The 22677-nt window shown below is 41.3% G+C and overlaps 2 pseudogenes; both read left to right on the forward strand.

Annotated features, from left to right (window-relative positions):
• The first annotated feature begins 870 nt into the window (after positions 1-870).
• Positions 871-3760, forward strand: LOC101531195 (T-cell surface glycoprotein CD1a-like; annotated as a pseudogene).
• Positions 3761-11892: 8132 nt separating this feature from the next.
• LOC101531449 (small ribosomal subunit protein uS8-like) lies at positions 11893-12282 on the forward strand (annotated as a pseudogene).
• Positions 12283-22677: the final 10395 nt, after the last annotated feature.

Below are 22677 nucleotides of genomic sequence, written 5' to 3' on the forward strand. Positions count from 1 at the left end.
TGCCTACAAGTTTGCATGAGCCAGGGATAGGAGCAGATTGACATAATATTAATGTTAATATTTTTATTAAAAGAACTTCTTTAGTATAGTAAAATTTAGCACACAAAAATATAGCTCTTTTTTTGAGGTAAAATAAAGTTTTCTTGAGGAAAATAATTGTTTTAGTTAACCCTATATCTTTATAAGTATAGGCAATGACTGGCTCCCAGCACAGGCTACATATCTCTTTTATAAGTGAATATGCATCCGAATAAAATAGAAGTTTTTCTCTATATGTTTCAATATTCCTGTTCTCTTATATTAGTGGAAATGTGATACAGTTTATAGTGTACAAGACAATTGTGCAAGGTTTTGGAAAAAAATAAAGCAACTTAGATTAGTCAGAGATGAGTGCGGTAGAACTGAGAATGAGACAGAAGATAATACACAAGGGAGTACTTTAAAATGGTAAGCAAAAGGACAGAAAAGAGCAGGGACTTGAGGACATTAGGCAGTGTATGGGAAGCCATTTAATTGTATAGATTTTTTTTTCAATGAGTGAGAAAAGAGTTGTTCTTTACAGTAAGGTGGCTATTCAATTTCATATAAGTTTTGGTCCATAGTAGGCAAAACAGGGATTGTTGAATAACACGGAAATTAATGGCAAGGAGAGAACATGGGAGCCAGCGACACTACTCAGAATCGGAGCAGATATGAAAGATTGAGTGGGAAGTTGAGAATTTCCAGGGAGAAGATTTTTATTATTGTAGCCTGGGGAGTTCTGTGTGTTTGTTGGAGGAGGAAGTCACAAGAGAGAGATTGTGGTGTAGGTTTGTTTAGAGGAAAACTCAAGGAAGAAGTTATTTGACAGAAGTAACACCTGCAAACGAAATGCTGCTTCTGTTGCTTCCATTGTTAGCCTCCCTACTGCCTGGCAGTGACAATGAAGTTGGTAAGACATCTTGCAAATGTCCAGTTTAGTACAAGTGTGTGTGTGTGTGTGTGTGTTTAGGTGGTGAAGATTTGCTTAGCATATTCTTGAGTAGTGAGGGATCCAGGCTAGCTCCATTCTGAATTTCCGTGACTATCGCTCCTTGGGTTCTTTTGAATGACAGTGTGGGATGGGTGGGAGGCTAGAAGGCTGGGTAGGGCTTTTCCCTTTACCTCTCCTCTTACCCCAGATACACAGAAAAAAAAAATAATAATGTGGAAACAATGGTCTTACTCACTTTCCTGTAGTCCTTGATCCTTTGTGCCCTAATCAACTATGTAAAGATTATCAAAATAAAATAATTACAAAAAAGATAGTGTTTAAAGCAGGGAAATGTATAACAGGTGACTATCCAGTAAAATAATTATGATTCTCCTTTCAGGATTGTTAATACTCCCCTCCCCTCATTTCCACCTTTTTAAATTCCATCTTTTTTCCAGTTCTGTTTTGTTTTCACAGGGTTCAAGAAGCCTGTGTCCTTCTATGTCATGCAGACTTCATATTTTCACAATCGCTCACAGGCACAGGTTCTGGGTTCAGCATGGTTGGGAGAATTGGAGACACATCGCTGGGAGAACAACTCTCACACCATCACTTACCTGTGGCCTTGGTCCAGGGGTAACTTCAGCAATGAGGAGATCACAATTTAAAACATTTTTCCATATGCTCTTCACCAGATTTACTGCGGGAGTTCATAACTTTGTCAAGCAGTTGCAGTATGAATGTGAGTTTTGTTCCCTCAGTGGAGAGAGGAGAGATCAGCCAGTCGGAGATGTCTCAGCAATTTTCTTATTCTGCTATGAAATCAACTTCACTACCTTTTAGTTCCACTATCCAGCATAAAGTAGCCAACAGTTGGGTCGAGGCTATAAGTAGCATCTAGTATCTTGGTTCTTTAAATACTTTAATACTCTACTACTGATGATCTCCTCTCTCCAAGATTTCAGGGTTGTGCTTTATTATGTTCCTTTAGAGATGTCCTGTATGCACCCTTTCCCTAACATTCAAACTGACTTCTTAAATGTGATTTTTGCTCTCCTACTCATTCTCTTGAGCTGTTTCTGTCTGCACATACATTATAACTCAGTGTACTCTCTTCATCGTAGACTATTTAACCCCGATTGTATACACTGTTTTTTTTGCCCGTACCACTTACATCATATTAACACCTTCCTCATATCATTCATCTCTTTATACTCTGCTGATTCCCATCTACTTCCTCTGCACTTCTGATGAAAACATTGTTCTGTCTCTCCAACCTCCCAGAACCTTCTCTTCTGCCTCTATTGTATTTTGCTTCTGCTCAGTCTCATTGCTTCTATTTCCTCCAATGCATAATCCCTCTTTTCCAGATCCTTTTGTCTTGCAGATTGTCACAGGGTGTGAGCTACACTCTGACAGCACATCAGGAGGTTTCTTTCGAAAAGCCTATGAAGGCACAGATCTGCTGACCTTCCAGAACAATTCATGATTTCCAGCTCCACAAGGTGGAAGTAGGGCCCAGCATACATGTAGTTTGCTGAATCACATAGGAGGTTCAAAGAAACAGTGCACACGCTCCTCAGTGCACCTGCCCATGTTTCCTCCTTGGTCTTCTTGATGCCGGAAAAGCAGATATCCAGCAGCAAGGTCAGTCTTCCCTCCCTCACCTATTTCCTGCTACAACAACACTGCAAACAATGCTTTCAAATTTAGAATACTGAGTAGCACCGAGAAGCAGGAAAGATGTGTGTGATGAACTGATGTGGACATCTGAACCTCCGCAGAGTACTATAGTCCTTTTCTGAGTATTGTTCTTGTCTTCTGCAGTAAGGCCCAAGGCCTGGCTGTCCACTGGCTCCAGCCCTGGGCTTGGCCATCTACTGCTGGTGTGCCATGTCTCTGGCTTCTACCCAAAGCCTGTGTGGGTGAAGTGGATGCGAGGTGAGCGGGAGCAGCCTAGTGCCCAGCAACACGACATTCTGCCCCATGCTGATAGGACATGGTATCTCCGAGTAACCCTTGACGTGATGGCTGAGCAGGCAGATGGCCTGTCTTGTTGGGTGAAGCACAGCAGTTTGACAGACCAGGACATCATCCTCTACTGGGGTGAAAAAGAATGGGGACCTGGTTGGAAATAGGAAAATGTGATTTTCAGGACTGCTGGAAAGACAGATTTAAAAATTGGGATTATATTCATTTTAGAACCCAGAGGAGTGAAGAGATGTTAATTCAAGCAAAGGAAGAGAAAATGAGGGGCTTTGCAGACGAAGGGGAATGCTCTGGGTTGGATAAAGGATCCTCCAAAGTGCAATAATAGAAAAAAATAGATGAAAGGGAAGTTGGTGAAGTAGACAGACAGCTGATGAAAGAATCCCAATGGAATGCACTCACAGAGCATGGATAGGGAACGAGGGGGTGGAAGTGTGGGTATGGATTTGCAGTAATATTCTTGATATGCATTCAAATCCACAGAGCATTCCAGTCCCACTGGTTTCATCTTCTTGGCAGTGACTGTGCTGGTTCTGGCTCTTCCGGCAGGGCTTGCAGTTTGGTTTAGGAAGTGTTGGTGAGTCCCTTATGTTGCTCTTTCCTGATTTCCTTGTTTCTTCATTCATCTTTGATCTTTAAGTTTATTTCTCTTCCGTTCTTCTTGTTCCCTGTCTTCCTGTCCTCAGTTCTCACCTCCACCTCGTGCAGAATGGCTTTCATCTCTGTTCTTAATGATTTTTCAGGATGAACCGTGGCCCTCCGAGCACTCTTCTCCCTTTGCAGCAAAAACCCAGCTGCTTGGACCTGGAACATTCCTGAACACCACCTGGTGATGCCATCCGCCAATGCTACTTGTAACAATCCATTTTGTCTTATTTATTCTGCTTAGAACTGTCAATACAAGCCAAATATGATTTTATAAGATTTCTTGTTCTGATTTGCATTCTGAGATTTTAAAATTCAGATTTTTACTTTAAATGGAATACTACAAACACAACTTTGACCTTTCAAGAAATTCAAAGTTCATTACTTCCATTTCAATCAAATACTACTTCTCAGGGCTCATCCCTGATTTACTGGTGGTATAGTCTGTGGACTTATGTCCCATCATAGTTACAGTATTCTTTGCCTTATGTTCTGTTTACTGTCTCTGTTTCTTTTTTAAAACTTTATTTATTTTTTATTGGAACGGCAGATATACAGAGAGGAGGAGAGACAGAGAGGACGATCTTCCGTCCGATGATTCACTCCCCAAGTGATTGCAACAGCTGGTTCTGCACCGATCCAAAGCCAGGAGCCTAGAGCCTCCTCCAGGTCTCCCACGCAGGTGCAGGGTCCCAAGGTTTTGGGCCGTCCTCAACTGATTTCCCAGGCCACAATCAGGGAGCTGGATGGGAAGTGGAGCTGCCAGGATTAGGACCGGTGACCATATGGGATCCTGCCACGTTCAAGGCTAGGACTTTAGCTGCTAGACCATGCCACCGGGTCCCTCTTTACTGTCTCTTGATGCAATTATTTAAATCATTTTCTCCTTGACATGTTTGAGATCTTTAAAAGCTAAGTACATATCTGTAGATATATGTTTTATGAAGTACCTTTTTTACTTTCTCAATTTTTACTTTCTCAATTAAAAGCATTGCATTTAATTTATGCCAAACGTATAGTCTTTTTGTCTTTCTACTTTTGTGTAATTGGTGAGACATTGAGGTATCTCTGGTTAAAATCATTCTCCCTTGGCCAAGAGAATATACACTTTCCTAGTTCTGTAGTTTTTCCTCTGAGTCCAGGGGAAACAAAACTATGTATGTTACTGCTTCTGTATTCACCAACAGATAGTATGAGAACACAGCTGCTGATTAAGCATTCTAAACACGAAACTCAAGACCATAATGAAACCGCTTGCATTTAGTGTAGTTCAAGGACAAACAGCAGCAGAATTTGCACATTGGAGTTTATTAGAAATGGAGAATCCAAATTTTACCTCAGTAATATTAAGTTATAATGTTTTGAATTGTAACAAAGTCAGGAGATTCTTATTGGATTAAATGTGAGAGGCAGTGGTAGAGGCGATGTCTGAGGCATAGGTACTAAACAAGTGTGTCCCTGAAAACTGAAGGGTCAAGGAAAGAAGCAAGAATGTTTCCAGTCGGGTTGAAATGGGATCAAGGTGGGTTCTGCACAGACAGTGGATTCTAACTACTCATGGTACTGAATTCTGTAACTGCTCTGATCACCAGCTCAATGAACCCTAAGTCATTGCTTCTGGGTGAAACACAGGGTTAGGTCTCTGGGAGATTCTGTTCACAGGTTCTTGTTAAGATGGACACATAAACTTACTTTGTGTTTTTTAAAACATTGTTATTGCTATCTATAAGGCATGTGTGCTGTATCTTTATGCTATAGCTCCCTAAAATTGATTAATATCTTACTTCAGAAATAATGTAGTCATAAGTTTCATTGACTTCAGTAGTCACTGTACTCTGAAAGTGCGCATTGTGACATAAGGTGTTAAGCCACTGCTTGGGACTCCTGCATCCCTTACTGAGTGGTAGTTTCAATCCTGGCTACTTTACTTCTGATCCAGCATCTTGCTAATGTGCCTAGAACGGTGGTGGATGAAAGCTCAAGTAGCAGGGGAGAAGTGGATAGAGCTGCAGGCACCTAGCTTCGCCTTGGTCCTGTCCTGACCACTGTGGGCATTTGGGATGGGAACCAAAGGATGGCAGGAATTTTTGTCTCTCTTTTTCTCTGTGTACATAACCTTTCAAAATAAACTAATAATACAAAAAGTACCTTTGTGTTATTCTTTTATAAATCCAGATATTTAGCAGTTTCCATACTTTCATCAAAACCTCAGAGATGTTACTTTCCAAAGTAGCTTCACCTACAGAAGTGAATTTCCTCCGTTTTAAATTGAATATGCTTTATTATTGATTCATCAACACTGAGCTCACAGCCAGCAGCACTATGAGGGGTTGGTAGGGAGAGAAATTAACAAATAATCGTAGGTGAGCATTTGACCTAGAAGTTAAGACAGTGGTTAAGATCCCTGTGTTCCAGGGCTGGCCTTGTGGCAAAGCTAATAAAAAAAGATCCCTGTGCTTCATCTTCAGAAATCTGGGTTTTGACATGTGACTCACTGCTGCAGTAGCTCCCTGTGGATACAGCACTGGTAGCTCCAAAAGTGGAATTCCCACGACCAGCACGGGAAACTGGGATGAAGTGCCTTGCTCTGGTCTTGGCCTTGTCTAACTCCTGCTCTTATTGCCACATGGCACATAAACAAACAAATGAAAGCTCTCTGTCACTCCCTGTGTCATCGGAAAATGAATAAGTAACAGTTTAATATAATACAAAAGGTTTTTTAAAGATCTATTTATTTTTATTGTAAAGGTGGATTTACAGAGAGGAGGTGAGATAAAGGAAGATCTTCCATCTGATGGTTCACTCCCCAAGTGACCACAATGGCTGGAGCTGAGCCAATCCAAAGCCAGGAGCCAGGAGCTCTTCTTCCGTGTCACTCATGTGGGTGCAGGGTCCCAAGGCTTTGGACCATCCTCAACTGCTTTCCCAGGCCACAAGCAGGGAGCTGGATGGGAAGTGGAGCTGCCGGAATTAGAACCGGCACCCATATGGAATCCCGGCACATTCAAGGTGAGGACTTTACCCACTACGCTACTGCCCCAGGCCCTATACAAAGGTTTTGAAATCCACATACACATACACACACATGTATAACACACCCACAGATATTTTAAAAGCTCATGGAAGGCTCATATTCTTTAAAGAAATCTAAGCATGAATTTCAAAATTTCTGCATCAAAAGAAATGGCTTTTTTAGGATCCGATGTGGTGGCCTAGCAGCTAATGTCCTAGCCTTGAACACACTGGGACTACATATTGACACCAGTTCTAATCCCGGCAGCTCCACGTCCCATTCAGCTCCCTGCTAGTGGCCTGGGAAAGCAGTCGAGGACAGCCCAAAGCATTGGGACCCTGCACCTGCGTGGGAGACCCAGAAGAATCTCCTAGTTCCTGGCTTTGGATCGGTGCAGAACCAGCTGTTGCAATCACTTGGGGAGTGAATCATGGGACAGAAGATCTTCCTCTCTGTCTCTCCTCCTCTCTGTATATCTGCCTTTCCAATAAAAATACACAAATCTTAAAAAAAGAAATGGCTTTTTAAATAAATAGATTTAGGGAGTGGGGATGGTGGCTCAGCAGGCTAATCCTCCACCTTATGGCAATGACATTCCACATGGGTGCTATTACATGTCTTGGCTACTGCACTTCCAATTCAGCTCTCTGCTTATGGCCTGGGAAAGCAGCAAAGCATGGCACAGGTCATTGGGACCCTGAGCCTACATGGGAGATCCAGAAAAACTACTGACTCCCAATTTCAGATCAGCTCAGCTTTGGGCACTGCAGCCATTTGTGGGATGAGCTAGTGAATGGAAGACCTTCTCTGTATCTTCCCTTTTCTTTGAAAAAGCTGCCATTCAAATTGAAACATCTTAATGAAATATTGACTTATTTATTTCAAAAGCTGAGTTTTACACCCAGAGAGAGAGAGAGAGAGAGAGAGAGAGAGAGAGAGAGAGAGAAGCAAATCCTTTACCCACTGGTTCACCAGAAATTGTTAACATGTCCAGGGCTTGGCCAAGGTAAAGCCAGGAACTCAGAGCTTCTTTCAAGTCGCCCAAGTGAAGGCAGGGGCTAAAGAATTTGAGCTATCCTGTACATTAACAAAGAACAGCATGAGAAGTGGAACAGCCAGGTCTTGAACTAGCACAAATATGGATGCTGCTACCTCAGACTATGTCATTTTTAAAAGGATTTATTTATTTTTATTGGAAAGGCAGATATACAGAGAGGAGAGACAGAGAGGAAGATCTTCCATCTGATGGTTCACTCCCCAAGTAAACAAAACGGCTGGTGCTGCACTGATCCGAAGCCAGGAGCCAGAAACTTCTTCTGGGTCTCCCACGGGGGTGCAGGGTCCCAAAGCTTTGGGCCATTCTCGACTGCTTTCCCAGGCCACAAGCAGGGAACTGGATGGGAAGTGGAGCTGCCTGGATTAGAACCGCCGCTCATATGGGATCCCGGCGTGTTCAAGGTGAGGACTCAACCCACCATGCTATCATGCCAGGCCCGTATGTCTTATGGACAAGCACACAAAGCTATCCTTCTAAGACAAATGTCTTTTTAGTTTCCCCATGCTCCTTTTCAGTTCTGCTGCAACTCTTATCTGAGTAAAGCTTATCTAATGCACAACTTTTCTCTGTAAGTCACATCACAGTTGTCTTACAACTCCTGACAGCATTTTCAATGTTTTAATATATTAAGGATCAAGATCTCTAAGAAGCAGCATATACACAATCATTATATAGATACCATTTATCCTGACTGGAGTTTAGGCTCAGAGCTTCTAATCTGTCCTGAGTTGGCTCCGTTTATATGAAATATGATTCTTGTGTTTTATGATAAGGGTGTGGATCTTTAAGGTAGAAACAGCTCAAGTCATTTTCTGAGTACCAGAGAAGTAGGCTTATGGAAGAAATCATCAGGGCAGGAAGGCAGAGATAGTGGATCAACAGAAAAGTCCAGTTTAAATTGCACCTGAGGTCTGAAGGACCTTTGGACTTCTTAGTGATATCAGCCTAAGCATTCCCTTTATTCCACAGCCTGTCAGTGTGTCTTTCTTGCCGGTCACTGAAAGCCTCCTTTCTGAAATGGACACTCCTAGGGATTTGGGTTCAGTTTCACTGCCCCATCCAGCTTTCCTATATTCTCCTATTGCTTCTCTCTTCCTGAATTGGGCTGTTTCTTAAAATTGATATCTTCTCCTCTCCCCCCCTCCTTTTTTTTCTTTCGTGTGCCTTTATTTTGTTAAGCCCTTACATTGATTTGCTTTCACTTGTGACATGTGGATCAATCTCTGTCCTGAAGTCGTCCCACGTTTCTGTGAAACTGGCCAGGAATCAAAGTGCTGATTCTGCTGCTGGGTGAGACAGTGGTTTTGGAAATGTGCCCTGGTCATCATTTTTCTCTTGAGTAAAATAGTAGTAACAAAAAAAATAGACCTTAAGGGTTTTCCCTTATTGGATTGTGAAATGTCATCACAACTACAGTTAGAGGTATCAAAAGCTAACATGTTTTTCTGTAGATATCCTCCTGATAATGTCTATTTTGTGTGCAATTCATTTGTCACATATTCGGCTTTTATTGTTTCTGTGACTGACATATTCACTGCGAGTCATTCTTAAATATTAGCAGGAAGCCCTGGATATTGGAAATATTTTCAACAATTTTTTGCCCAGGCTGGCCACTCCTTTGACATTTTATATAATCAAAGACAAGTTTTGTGGTTTTAACTGTTATATATCTGTATATATTTTAATTTTAATGTACACATATGCATTATGTACACATATATACACATTACACACACACACACACACACATAAGTGCACACATTTACGGGGCAGTGTTGGAATCTATCATGAAGTTTCCAATCAGGATGATATATGATTTCTTCAAATATTTGCTATTTCTTTGATTTCACCTTATTTGAGTCTATACATTTTGAAATCACATGAGATGCTTCTTTCTGTTCTTGGTTTATTTCACTCACATAATGATTTCTAACTCCATTTTTGTTGGTTCAAGATTTGTATCTATTTGAACAAATATTCATTTGTTTATAGGTATCATTTTAATCTATTCACCAATGGTTGGAATCTTTTTTTTTGCTGATTGTGCATAGTGCTTCAGTAGCCAGGAATGCATGTATGTATCTCTTAGATTTAATTTTACTCAAATTTATACCAACTACTGAAACTTCTGGATTGTATAGCACCTTTTTTTTTTTTTTTTTTTTTTTAGTTTTCTGTGACACCTCCTCACTGTTTTTCGTAATGGCTGTACTGATTTACTGTCTTACAAATGGTGTTCATGTTTCACCATGTCTACTCATCCTTAGCAACTTTTGTATGTGTTTTAAAAAATTATCTTTTTAAACTTAAAATATTTTTAAAATTAGTTTTTAAAAATTAATTTAGATAATAAGACCAGAGTTACAGGGTGAGAGTGATAAACAGAGCCTCAATCCAATGGCTAGGCTAGGCTGGGTTGGGCTAAAACTGGTATCCAGGATCTTCTTCTGGATCTCCCATGTAGGTGGCAGGAACCCAAGCACTGGGGCCATTTTCTGGAAACATTAACAGGGAGGTGAATAGGAAGTGAAGCAGCCAGGACATGGATGGACGATTATGTGGGGTGCCAATGTTACAGGAGGCAGCTTAATACACTATGCCACAATATAGGCCGAAGCTCTCATCTTTTCAGCATCAGCTAATTGTTTTAGTGTAAGGTAGTCTCTTGTTGTTCTGAGTTGCAGTTCCATGACCATCAGTGACATTAAACAGTTTTTCATGGGCCTGACAGCTGCTTATATGTCCTTGTTTGAAAATAGTATGCTGTTTCTGGTATTTGAAGAGTACTATTTCATAGTCCTGTTTCTTTAAGTGACTAAATGTACTCCTAAGTATTCCATTTTAGTCATTTTTTTGGTAATTATTGGAAGTGAAATTTCTTCCTTAGTTTCTTTTTCAGATATCTCTACATTGGAGTGCAACAAGGACACAGACGAGTTCAGCATATTGACTCTATAACCTATGCACTTCTCATTTCTAACAGCTGATCATGACATCTTCAATCATTCACAATTTTACTTCCTCATTTCCATTTAGATAATACTTTCATCTTTCCTTTGCCTAATTACTTTGCTAGGTCATCCAATGCGATGTTGAATAACAGTCCTGTAAGGTTATTCTTACCTTGTTTGAACTCTTACAATATCTTCTGCATGTCTAGATTTAAAATTGTGTTAGTTGTTGCCTTTGAATACAACTTTTATTACATTGAAATAAGTTTTCTCTATCTATTTTGTTCATGGTTTTAATCATGAATGGATGTTGAGTTTTTCCAAATATATTTTCTGCATCAATTGAAAAGATTATATGATTTAGATCATTTGCTTTTTGGTGTATTCATGTTTTGTAATTTGTATATGTGAAATAGCTTTAAATCCCTGGGAAGAATCCTACTTGACCATGAATAATCTTTTTAATGTTTTTGATTGATTTTCTATTTTTTGGAGGGATGCCACATCTATGTTTATGAAAGCTACTGGCCAGTAGCATTTTAATTTTGATTTTGCCATTATCTACAGTCATTTTACTGTGTATGAAGCTATGGAGTCAGAATTACTGGACAGAGCAGTCACCTAATGGTTGAGTGAGAATCAAGCAACTCTATTTGAAAAAAAGCAAGGACAACCTGAAGTGCATCTCATTGGGTGAAGTTAGCACCTGCAATGCTGGCACCCCATATGGGTACCAGTTCAGCTGCTTCATTTTCAAGCCAGTTCCTTGCTAATGTCCCTGGGAAAGCAACAGGTAATGGCCCACGTATTTGGGCTCCTAAACCTGTGTGGGATACCTGGATGAAGATTCTAGATCCTAGCTTTGGTTTGTCCCAGGAATGGCTACTGGAGCTAGTTAGGGAGTGAACTAAATTTGAGGCTAGGTTCAATACAATTTGTATAAATAAGTTAATGCTTATTAAACTTTCCTGAAATATCAATGGTTTAGATTTTAAATTTATTTTAACTTTCTTTTAATGAATAGTAAGACATTTCTTTAAAGAAAATTTGGTCATTTTACTTGATGGATATAATCATTAGCTTCATGTATGTGAGAATCTTTAATGCATGATTGCATTAATAAAATACCTGAGAGTAAAATCAATAGCTGATTATTTGAAAAAGGTACTTGGAATTACAATGAAATGAACATATGCACGCATACATGGCATATATATATATATATATATATATATATATATATACACACATGTGTATGCATGTGAATGTGTCATCTTTCCTTGCCTCCAAGATGATGCACACGAACATCCTTGCCAATGACTCGAAGAGCATCAACTACACCAAGAAGCAAGGCAAATGTCAGGTGCTCTGCAAGCCATGTTCCAGGGTCACTGCTTCCTCACTGAGATGATGAAGCATGGCTACATTGTTGAGTTTGAAATCATCGATGATCACAGAACTGGGAAGATTGTTATGAACCACACATGCAGGTTAAACAATTTTGTGATGTGCAGCTGAAAGAGCTAGATAAATAGCAGAATATTCTGCCCCCATCCTGCCAGTTTGGTTTCATTGTATTGACAACCTCAGCTGGCATTATGGGCCATGAAGAAGTAAGACAAAAACAGGAGAAAACATCCTAGGATTCTTTTCTAGGGATGTAATATGCATATAAATAAAATCTCAATGGGAAAAAAAAACCCAACTATAATCAACAGATACCTCCAAGTTCACAAGGAAAGTGGAAAAGACAAAAACTTTCACATTGAACAAAGTGCTTGAAAAAGTCATTCACAGAAAACAAGAAAATGCTCTAATAAGGAATAAGGATGTAAACCATACACAAAGAACCCAGTAATGTCATGAAAGTAAATTAAAACATGACATTTCATTAAATTTAAATATAAAACTGGAGAAAGTAAATGATGATAGGGAAAGGTGATGGACGGAAAGCTTATGGACTGATGATGTTGGGTTGATCCTGTGGAGATACTGTCAGGATTTTATCTGGTTAGCCATCAACCCTGCAATGCTGCTGTTGAATGTATTTGACAGAAATATTCATACAGTTCCCCCAGAGAACATGTACGAAGATGTTTACATCCAAATATTTTGAAGTGGTTGGAAGCATACTAGACGGTTACCCCTATAGTATCTTATAAAGAATGTAGTATATGTACTCTGTAGGCCCCTAGGCAGATTAATCAACATGTTAGTCATAAAGTGACTTAGGAAGACCTCAAAAAGTGCCGAATGATAGAAACTAATGCCTAAAGCATGTAGTGTTCTGCTTTTCATTGCAATTAAAAGCATACACATCAAGCAACACCATGTTTCACGAGAATGCATGGAACCAGGATGGTGTAGGAACACATTAGAATGTGAGGAGTGGAGACCAAAAGGAATACATAATATACAGAACAGCTCATAAAGAAAGCCTGCTCGGACCAAATGAGATTCATGAGCCATAGAACAGAGAGGAGTAATTTAACACAGTAATGAACATTTGCAACTACAAAAGCATAACACAACACAGCAAAACAGAAATTGGAATATTTAATCATGCTCCTTAGATGAAAGATGCTTGAATTGGGGTGATCAATGGCATCATGAGAGTCATACCAGGAAAAATAACAGAGATGTATCGTGCTGTATAACATATTCATGTTTACAAGTGCAGAATGGAAATATCTGAACAGCAGAACCCCATGGCTGAAAATAAAGAGATGTTCTTATAATCATTAGTAAATACTGTAGATTAGGAGAAAGTTTTTTTTTTCTTTTACCACAAGGTGGCAACAGGCTAAAATTAAACTTTAACATCCTTGTCATCATTTGAAAACTAGATGGATTTAAAAGTAGGTGATTTTTTCCTTCTTTTATTATTGAACTGATTTGATGCAAAGACAATATTCTCAGGAAAGTCATTTTCCATGTATTTCACATGGCCCTTAGGTCTATGTGTTTTAAAATATTTAAAAGCAGGATGGTGGGTCGGGCATGTGGAGCAGAGAAAGCAGCACCCCCTACCGACTGCTTTTTAAGCAGCCGGCAACATCTTTATTCCGTGGGTGGCCCTTTAGTCCTTCAGGCGCCGGGCTTTGCCCACTGGCTGCCTGCCAATGAGCTCTGGGGACTTGGGGGTGACGAAATATTACCTAGGGACATCCATGGATATGGACACCATATGTGAAAGTGAGGAATGAATCTTCAGGGACTCCTAGCAACAGGACCACTTACTGACTGGTAAGTGAAGGGACTGAAACCTGATGGTATGGAGGGAAGACATTGGAAGATCTGCTTGGATTAGACTGATTCACCAGCCCACATGGGAGTCCTGAGATGGGCTTGTTAGCACAGAGCATCACTGACCACCACACGCCATACCACACAAAAACTATGGCTGGGGGCCTGTCCAGCAGACCTAGATCCAAGTACCTAATTGAGTTTTGCAACAGGGGACAAGTCACATCAGGCAGGAACATGATACTAATTAGCACACAAGAGAACCAAGTCCAGGGGTAGATTCTGTGGGGGATAAGTGGGTCCAACCCCATGGAAATGCAAGTCCCGTTGGTTAGCTCAAGAATTGGAGTGGTGATTGGCTGAATTGGGACTGAACATGGAACCTGCCAACACTCACAGGTACTGGAGCTGAGAGTAGGCTGGGCAGGTCCAAGCTGCAGCACCTGCATGTGCATCCTAAAACAGGGTGTAGGGCGGGCCGGCCCACAACATTTAGCAACTCATACAAAGGCCAAGATGGAGGGGCAGGCTATGCCAGACAATGGCCTAGCACCTGCTATGGCATGTGAGATCTGGGCCTGGGAGCAAACTGAGTGGGGAAACTGGGAGACTCCCCTACTGGGCAAAAGCTCTCACTGGTGAGCATGTGTTCCAGGTCTAGGGGTCAGGCAAGCTGGGCAAGGTAGACCCACCTGTTGGCAAGTGTGTGGAAGGGGACAGACTGGGCAGGGCTGAGCAGATCTTAGCCCACTGGTGAGTGCAAATACCAGGCTGGAGTGCAAGTCATTCCAGGCTACAGTATCATACCTACTGGCTCACATAACCTGGCGATGGGAGTAGACTGAGCAGGACCAGGTTGCAGCAACTGCCAGAGAGAGTTTGGACTGGGGGCTGTCTAGGACAGGCCAGGCTACAACATCCGAAGGCAAAGGCTAAGACACATGGGGGATCTGCCAGGCCAGGTCAGAGCAACCACTGGCATGTGTGAAATCTGTGGAGCTGAGCAGGCCTGACTGGGGAGCAAAGGGGACGCCCTGGCCGGGTTTTGATCCCCATTGGAGAGTGTGAGGGCCAGGGTGGGGGCTGAGGTCTGGTCTGGATATGGCTGCAGAATCTCTCAGCCTGTGTATGAGCTAGATATGGGATGCACCAGACTGGGCTAGAATCCAGAACCCACTGGTACTCATGAGAACCAGGGTAGATAAAGGACGGTATATGCCAGGTCTCTCCCCGCGGAGCCATGTGTGAGCTGTGTCTTGGAATGGAGCAGGCTTGTCTGGGCTGTAGTGCCCAATAACAAGAACCGGAATGGGTGAGGGCCAGTGAGGAAAGGCTAGTGTTTCTGCTAGGACAGGAGGTGGACTAAGTAGACAGAGCAGAGGACAGCATATCCAAATGTTATGGAGGATAGGACAGTACATTGGAGCCTCCAGAGGACACCTAGTACCATGGTAGAGGTTGGAGGACAGAACAAAATGATCAACTACCCCAGCAATCATTGCAGTGAAGATTTGGGTAGACAGGGACGCTAAGGTGGACTATAGCAGCTAGTGGATTTGGGAGAGATTTCATCGTAATTCGAGTGGTGGGATCGCCAGCAATTCAGGACTATTAAACTATCAAAACCTCTTGGGAAATTCATGGTGTTGTAAATTTCTAATATTTTTTTTTTAGTTTTGTTGATTTTGTATTGTGGCTTTTCATTTAAGAGGGACGTGTGGTGACTGTGTAATGCAGACTATTATGTCCAGATGTGAGGATGTAGTACAGTGTGCATCTCTACTTCCAGATCAGAGATGGACTACTAATGCAACTATTAGCTACAGCTGGACAATGGGAGGCTGGACTCTACCGTTGTCCATGCCCACAATGTTGAACATGAGACTGTTTATGAAGAGCATTTGGTTGGGGAGGGGAGGGACTTAAGGAAGGGGTAGGGAAAATAAAAACAAACAAACAAATGAATAAGTTACTTAAAAACAACAGCAAAAAAATAAAAGCAGGATGATTCTATCAATGTAAAGGAAAATTGGGAACAGCAAATCTCAAACAAATCAACAGGACCTAGTTCAGCAGTGTGGCTCCCTGATGTTCTGGCATACTCTATGCAAATTAACAGACTCCAAATCTCCTAATTACATTGCTTATACCGAGCTAATTTAATTTGAGATCAGAAGCTTTTATATTATGTATTCTAACCTGTACCTTACATAAACTCCTTTTAATTATCTATTAAATGCAGGGCAGTAGTTTTAATAGTTTTCGGAATTAAATCTCACTTTTCTAATCATTTACTCACCTGTGTTCGAAATTGGTAACAGGAAATGTGGCATTTGGAGTTCTAACTCAAGGGTTGTGACCTCAGTCTCAGGCGTGTTCTCAGGAGGATGGTAGCAGTCATGCGAAGCATCAAGGTTCTAGAGATGTAATCTTGGTTTTGTTATAAGTCAAAGGTACTGGCTGGCTTAATGACAAGTCCATGTATCCCAATATACACTACTTCTACCTCAGAGAATGCCACATATGACATTGGGAAAATTTTCAAAAGAGGTATGAGCCCTAAATGAGGAAAAAAATGTGTCCTGGGAAGAATGAAACAATGCATGCACCTTTGAGTTATTCAGTTGATCATTCTGGTACAACTTGTTTCCAGCTGCGTAACAGCACAGCTATAGACCTAAGAGTATGTGAATGACTTGCCAACAGATTTGTGTGACGAGACCATAGTTTGTCTCCCAGAGTCTGCTTCCAGTTTCTCCATGATAAATCAGGCCTTGATTATTACCTGGGAAGAACACAACCACTTTACAATGCAGTGTATGACTTCTGCATGATCACCTTTAAGATGAGGACCAAGTATGATAAAGAACAAAACACAACAAAGTGACTCCAAGCTGAAAATTCTCTTAAATAAAAGAAGAAACCTGATAGTCAGTTCCTGACACCATGGCATGCCAGGAAAATGGAAAGTGTTGCAAGAATTGATTATGCAAATTAAAACCATGCAAAATTATCACAAACAGAAATGGGAAAATTATACTCATCCTGTAACTTTTGAATAGTTTTTCCAAAATACTAAAACCCTCTTACTATTGATCATAAGGATGTATGGAAGAGTTATTACTATGGTGTCACAGTGCCAGCAATCTGACACAGGTGTAATTCAAGTCCTGGTTGCTCCACTTCTGATTCAGTTCCCTGTTAATGTGCCTGAGAAAGCAGTGGAGGAAGGCCAAGTATAATTTGCACCCTACATAAGAGACCTGAATGAAGCCCTGGCTCCTGGCTTGGGCTTGGCCCTACCCTGGGTGTGACCCAGAAGATGTGATTCTGTTTTACTCTCTTTCGCCTGTCTCTGGAACTCTTTCATAAATAATTTACTTAACACCCTTGAATTTAATATATTATAAAGATACAGCATGAAGGGGTCAGTTTTTCTGTGTAAAATTAACCTAAGTGTGATTTGAATTGTGCTTACCTTCTCATCACTTACACAGTATATATTTTATGCTTGATCAATTTTCATACTAATAGTTTGCATAGGTTTTAGTATTTTATATTTTATGTGTTATTGGAGGCTCATTCTCCCTCTTTCTCTCCCTCTCTCTTGTTCTCTCTCTCTCTCTCTCTTCTCACTCTTCCTTAATAAGGCAGAGTTACAGAGATATAATGGGAGAGACACAGAGAAATCTTTCATCTGCTGGCTTGTTACCCAAGTGGTTGTGTCAGCTTGGCCTGGATCAGGTTGCAACCAGGAGTCAGCAACTTCTGGATTTCCCACACGGGTGTAGCAGTCCAAAAAATGAGACTGTCTCCTGCTGTTTTCTCAGGCTCATTAGCAGGGAACTATACAGGAAACTTTGCAGCATGACAGACTGGATCTCATATGGAATGCCAGCATTGCAAGCAGCAGTTTAAACTGTTATGCCACAATGCTGGTCCCTGCATTATATCTCTTTAAAGCTCATTTAACATGGAGTTTTCAGCTGGTATCACTTCAATTGGAACATCTTTGTATATTCCATCACAAACACTATCTTCATTTAGGTTTGTAAGTATACCTTTATTAAGTTTCTCTGGCTTCCTAAATGTATTCTCTCAAAAAGGGGCAGTAACATCATTTCCAGTTAGCTATTTTTATATATATTCATTTATATGCAATATTAATCTCATATCTAGCATTGCCTCTTTTCAGTGTTTTTCATTTTGTTGCCAAATTCGCATATTGTAGTATGTATTCACAGATGATATCACATAACTTTGTTACTGGGATATCAGAAAACACAGCAATAATTTCTGGTGCATTAGAACAGAATAGAACAGTAGTTGTGGACAAGCTTTGAAATAAGGAGTGTAATATTACTGATTATGATTTGAATTTGTTATTTCATGGGGATTCTGGGCCTATAGAGTCAGTAGTAAAGTTTGTGTCAAGAAACTTAGTTCCTGCACTGTGGCAACTGCAATTTGGGCCCATGTAATTGGTGTTTGATGATATTTTATACTCAGCATTTGTAAATAAATGTATTTATACGTGAACAGTACAATGTAAAAGCTGCCTACATCCAAAACAGAAGCTTGCATTGAATGTGGAGCCCTAGATAGTAATTTTGTTAAGTGACACGCTCATTATCAGTTAGAAACCACTGTTTGTTATTGCTAATCTCTTGGACTGGACATTTTAGTACAAGTAGAATACTTTTTAGCTCCAAAATCATTAAATGGAAAACCTGTGATTAATTATTTTCGAAGAACAACAGAAAGAGCCGATAGTGATCACACAACTTCTGAATATATACCTAACCAGCTGGAAGCGTTGTTTACTTGTTTTTATTAGAATAAATTCATTGAAAGTGCAATGAAAGATTTTAACTTACACTTTAACAAGGTGGTTTGAAGGTTATCTTATCAACTCTGTAATTCTTGTCATCAAAGCCATTGGGAAAAACCTATGAATAATATCCCAAGAATCTCAAATGCCAATTTTTCTCTATTTTGAAATTAATTAATTTGTTTTTGTAGGTTTCCTTGTCTTGAAAGGTCAATGCATATACAGTTATAAATAATTCTACTGTTATAGCTTACCCAATATGATGTTGTGGTTTGTGTTTTACTTTTGTTTGTTTCGTTGTCCTCTCTCCTGCAACACTTATGTGTTTTGTATATTGACAAACAGAAACTTGACAGTGAAGTTTCAAGGCAGCAGGATAGCTTTCAAAGTCTGACCAAGGTGGCAAGCAACGTTTAGATTGAATGGATAGAAGGTTCAGAAGGGCTTAGAGACTGGAGAAAAGTGAGACGCAGAGAACTCAGACAAAATGTGAGTAGACAACAGCTTGAAAACATAGAGATATAAGAAATGAGAATAAGAAAGCAGAAGAAAAGGGAATTCTAGGTAAACAGATATGGATAGGAACATGAATCAAAGAATGTTGATGCTGAAATCCAATGAGAGAATGTTGAATTCTTCGATGCAGTCAATTTACAGAGGAGTTTTAATGACATGAGTGAGTGGGTCATCCAAGAAACTATCCCAGCTCTCAGACTGGGGCTGTTTTCCTTTTGTAAATGAGATGGAGAAGGACAGACACTATAGGCAGGAACTGCTGCTGGAAACCAGAAGTGGGGAGGATAACTCAGGGCAACTTGAAAGTGAAGCTAAAGGTCCTGAGTGAGGCACATGGGTAGGGGAAGCTGTGAGGATTGTCTAACAGCATGAGCTATTACATATCCCAGTGACATGCTTAGGGATATGGATTATTTCTCACAAGAACAATTCAAACACTTTAAGCACAAGAGATTGAATCAGTCAGCCTGGGATTTCTTGTGACAGCTCTGATGAAGTAGTGAAAAGAATACAGAGAGAGCACATGGGTTGTGAAATGTATCATGATGGCAGTGATCTAGATCACATATGAGGAAAGCAGAAGTATCTGTGAAATTAGAAAGGAAAAACCAAATTTTAGGATTTTGGAGAAACAGGAGCTGGTGACTATGGGAAGCAAAGAGCTGGGTGAACTTAGAACAATGACTATAAGACCTACTCTTCTAGTTGCCCTGAAGGAGAAAATTCCCTGAAGAATCTTGCTTTTACTCTCATCTATCCTTGTTTTCTATTGAAATAGAATGAATTATCTTGTGAAGGAGCACAGGAGAGAAACTGGGACAATATTTCTCAGCACCTCCCGTACTAGCTTTTTCTTTGGAACCATGTTGCTTTCAAAATCATAAGCTTAGTTTTCTTATCAGACCCCAACTCTCACAGGAAGAATTCCACAAATGGGAATGGGGAATTAGATGGGCCAATAGACAGTTCGTGTCCCTGTGTGAGAAAAAAGGTAGTGTTCTTTTAAGAGTGAAAAGACTCATTCTTCTTCCCAGAGGCTGCCTTTAAAGAGACATTTAGCTTTTAACTTTAACTAGGAGAGCTAAATAGAAATAGTTACCAATCCTTGTCTTTTTATCTGGTGTTATTCTGGTATGGGATGGGTTGCCATCTCTGCCTTCCAATTAGTTGTTGTTGTTGCCCTTGCCATCTGCTACAGTTTGATTTTTTTTAATTTTTACTTTCATTTTTAATATTGTTTATAAGGTTGAGAGGGATGCCCTCCTATATGGGCCTCTGATTATGGTGGGGATTGAGTTACAGAAGAAGGCAGGTGGAATGAATGTTTCAGTTTCTTTCTTTCTTTCTTTCTTTCTTTCTTTCTTTCTTTCTTTCTTTCTTTCTTTCTTTCTTTCTTTCTCTCTCTCTCTCTCTCTCTCTTTCTTTCTTTCTTTCTTTCTCCTTCCTTCCTTCCTTCCTTCCTTCCTTCCTTCCTTCCTTCCTTCCTTCCTTCCTTCCTTCCTTCCTTCCTTCCTTCTTTCCTTCCTTCCTTCCTTCCTTCCTTCCTTCCTTCCTTCCTTCCTTCCTTCCTTCCTTCCTTCCTTTCTTCCTTTCTCCTATGTCCAGGAAAGGAGGGAGAGGCAGCTGCTTGTTCCTTGCTGTCAAACTACATCAGCATCCGCAATGGGAGATGGTCATTTCATGATGCCTTAGAGATCCCAATGTGGGGGAGAGTGTTTCAACAGTGTTACTTGAGTGGTTTTGATAGTTATGATACGCTATAGGCTTCATTGCCCCAGGGTTACAAAAATTTCGCCAACGTCTATCATCAAGTCCACCTTAGATCCAGACACTTGTTGCAAAGTTTGGGCAGGAGAGTTGCCCAATCTGTTCTGATTTCCATGTTCTGACAAGACAGTCAATGTCCCTTGCTGACTTAGATGAGATGGCTGTCATGTCCTCAATGCATCTCAGCATGCTGGTCCACTGCACAGACAGCAGCAGCTGAAGAGCCCAATACATGTACTTTTCAGGTCACAGATCTTGTGATTCTCTCTGTGGCCAGGGTTGGGGTCCATCCATTAGTTGGAGAGTCCCCCAGAACTGTTGCTTGGGGTGACCTCAGACTTGACTCTTGTGTGAGCAAGCTAATGCAGTGTCAGGTTTAGTCTGTCACCTGCACCAACCAGTGTAGATACTAGTGGATACAGCTGGCTGGTCAGTTCCATCTCAGCCCTGTCTCTAATGAGAAACAATGGGTGTTGTGGATTAGCTCTGCCAGCCTGTCATAGGCCCATCATTGGGTATACCAGCTGGTACAGTGGCTTGGTTAGGATGACCCCAAATAATTCCCATTAGGCCTGCCCCTGGTCCCAGTTTTTGTGCTTGGCATCCTCTGCTACAGCCTAGCTTGGTCTAGCTTGCATCTCATCTGGCTCTTGTGCATGCCCATGGGTACTGCACTTATCCATCCTGTCCCACCCCAAACCTGGAACCACATATACTAACAGGTGTCATTGCTTTATCCAGCCTGGCTCACTCCCAACCCTGGTTCTCATGCTTACCAGTGGGAGTTACAGCTCAGCAGGGGAGCTCTAACAGTTTCTCAACCAGGCCTGCTCCCAGCCCTATATTTAGTACCTGCCAGGAGATATTGTAGTCCAGCCTGACATGACTTGCACCCAGTCTTGGCACTTGCCAGCTGATGCTATGGCCTAGCCAAGCTGGCCTGCACCCATCTGGCTCTTGTGCCTGACAGCAGGTACAACAAATCTAGCCCAAACTTGTTCATTCCCAGCTCTAACTTTCATATAAATTGGCAGTCAATGCAGATCCAACCAAGTCTTACCCTGTATTCTTTCTTATTGTCGTTCATGCCAGTGTGTGCTGTGCTGTGTACTGGCCCAAACTGGCCTGCCCCAAGACTGTTCCTGTACTTGTGCTCCTGGTCTGTCACCAGCACTCCAGCTTTCATGTTCACCAGAGGGAGATGTAACTCAGCAAAAAAGCTCCCCAAGTTCCCCTACCAGGCCTGCTCTCAGACCCAGATCTTGTATGTGCTGGTATGTGCTATGGATCAGCCTGACATGGCTGGTCCCCAGTCCAGGCACTCATTGGCAAATACTGTGGCTTAGACTGACTTGCCTGCACCCATTCTGGCTCTTGCCAGTGGGTTCTTACAGCCAAGTGTCACTGGCTCATTGCAGATCCAGCCCTCATGTAACTGGGTGGGTGCTACAGCCTAGTCCAGCCTGTCCCATACCCATTCTGACCTTTGCAAGCAACAGTAGATGATGGAGCCTATCCCAGATCCAGCACACATGCATGATGATGGGTGCTCTGGCCTTACCCAGGCCAGTCTGCCCATATTCTTGGCTCTCATACTCGCCTGTGGGAATCACAGCCTAACAGGGGAGTCCCCAGAGTCCCCAGAGGATCCAGATCTTGTGCATGCTGGCATGACTCATCTGTAATCTCAGCTCTGCTGGTGGGTATTAC

The sequence above is a fragment of the Ochotona princeps genome, chromosome 2 (genome assembly GCF_030435755.1).
Source record: "Ochotona princeps isolate mOchPri1 chromosome 2, mOchPri1.hap1, whole genome shotgun sequence".
NCBI classification, from domain to species: domain Eukaryota; kingdom Metazoa; phylum Chordata; class Mammalia; order Lagomorpha; family Ochotonidae; genus Ochotona; species Ochotona princeps.